Source organism: Pleurodeles waltl, chromosome 2_2, assembly GCF_031143425.1.
Source record: "Pleurodeles waltl isolate 20211129_DDA chromosome 2_2, aPleWal1.hap1.20221129, whole genome shotgun sequence".
NCBI lineage: Eukaryota > Metazoa > Chordata > Amphibia > Caudata > Salamandridae > Pleurodeles > Pleurodeles waltl.
Genome location: NC_090439.1, coordinates 1,103,015,108 through 1,103,017,145, shown reverse-complemented (window position 1 = coordinate 1,103,017,145; position 2,038 = coordinate 1,103,015,108). Strand labels below are relative to the sequence as shown.

The 2,038-nt window shown below is 42.1% G+C and overlaps 1 non-coding gene across 1 annotated transcript; it reads right to left on the bottom strand.

Annotated features, from left to right (window-relative positions):
* Positions 1–1,356: 1,356 nt before the first annotated feature.
* On the bottom strand, positions 1,357–1,463 carry LOC138283099 (U6 spliceosomal RNA). Its single transcript, XR_011201065.1, has one exon. It is a non-coding gene; the product is annotated as a U6 spliceosomal RNA (small nuclear RNA).
* Positions 1,464–2,038: the final 575 nt, after the last annotated feature.

Below are 2,038 nucleotides of genomic sequence, written 5' to 3'. Positions count from 1 at the left end.
GTCACCCAAGTATGTGGTAGCAAAGCACAGCGTAGAAATCTGCTGCAGGTATGTGCAGAGAACAGATGCCCCCTAGGTGCCTGCAAAGACTCGTTCTGTCTGTAGAGTATGCCTTCTCCATGAATGCAAGCCACTATCACTAACAACCCCACCATGGTAGAGGCGTGTGAGCCAACACATTAACAGAGAGAGGCGAGCTTGAGCTGAGCCAAGGGTCTGGCCTGGCTCTAGGAGCCCATGCATGAGCCAAGCCCTATAAATGTGTTCCATGTAAATCAAACAATAAACACCTTGCAAAGCTATGATAAAGTTTCTTCAATATTAATAAAAAGGTGTATTTTTTTAACATGTGGGACTGTTTCACCTTAGTACAGCAGTTGATATCACACTGTATTGAGGGGTATTTATTAAAAGAGACAGTTTTAACAGGAATCTAGAAACATTCATGCCTGTCCCCGCCATGACGACAATGCCATAAGTGAGCTAAAATGCAAGAGAAGAAGAACCCCCCCTCCTTTGCTGTCAGTTATAACCAATTTATGTGAAATGCACAAGGATTATAAGTAGTGTGCATGGATATGTTCCTCTGTGTTTCAACATGTGTTAACTCTTAGCACAGATGTGGTAACATTATAGTGAATTAATTCAAATGCAAGACGTTTTTGTTGATCACACATCCTGAATTCACACCACATATTTGAAATTGCTCTCTTGAGTGATTATGAAAAAAGCAGGCTCTGTGTATTAAGATATTTGCCTAGGATCACACATTTTAGTCCAGCAGGGAAGCTAGGACTGGTCACTGGTTTTCTAGTTTCACATTGTGCAATTCAGGCACTAGATGGCTACTTCATTTTCCTGTTTTAAATCAAAGGTTTGTGCTTTGTCTTTCATTCTTGGCACAGGACGTTCCACCATAGGTGACAGGCAGAAGCCACATGAAGGTTCGGCTCGTTTTGGGCTTGAGGGTCGAAGAGGACCTCGAGCTGAGCCAGAGCCAAGCATCTGGCTCGAGGTGACAGTGGCTCGCCCACCTCTACGCCATAGTTTGTCTATTGTGGTCCATGAACAGCGAGCAATAAGAACATGAACTGTGACTTAAACAAAATCAAATTGTAATGATGTAGCTAGTATAAACTCTGGATTATAAGAACACACACAATACATCAGTTGTGTCCAAATTACTTATTTTAATCATTATGCCAATACAATTGAATACAACAACAGATATATACTGGGCATCCATAGTAGATAAAAATGCAAAATATCTGCCAATACAGTTGAGTACAACATCCCGGTTTATGTGTAAGTAAATAAACAAATATATATACTGGGCATCCATAGTAGATAAAAATGCAAAATATGGAACGCTTCACGAATTTGCGTGTTATCCTTGCGCAGGGGCCATGCTAATCTTCTCTGTATCGTTCCAATTTTAGTATATGTGCTGCCGAAGCGAGCACGTCTAATATACCATGCAAGCAGGTATATAAAGGCTGAAAATCAGGTGATTTCACAGATAGGGCGTATTGAGAATATCGAAATTTATATATACTCCTCCTTTGATACTTTTCTATAGTAGTCATTTTATATCAGAAACAAGAAAAAATGCTGCCGAGTTTAATTGCCGTCGCAGTTTACGAGAACCGCAGAGCATCATGGATATGTAAATCAAGTAAGTGACGTCATCATCCGTGCGGGACGTTCTTTGACTTACGCAAAGCACGTACTTTTGATAGACAGAGAGAAAGGACTAGCACTATGCGAGGTGTTGTCTTGGAAATGGACGCGTTCCGGCTGAGCGTAATGACAACAACTAGAACCGTTTTATTAGGTTTTCGTAGCTATTTTTATTTGAAGTGATAGGGTCAACATTTTTATGTATTGAGAGCATCGCATGGAAACTTAACATTTTCCACATGGGCGGTTACGTTGCCCCTTGGCTGCGAGACGGTCCCCTGACGCCGCCCCGCACGTCTCACCGCTGAACCGGCGCGTGTGTCACGGCCCTGTGAGGCCCTGAGGCTCTTGGTTTATT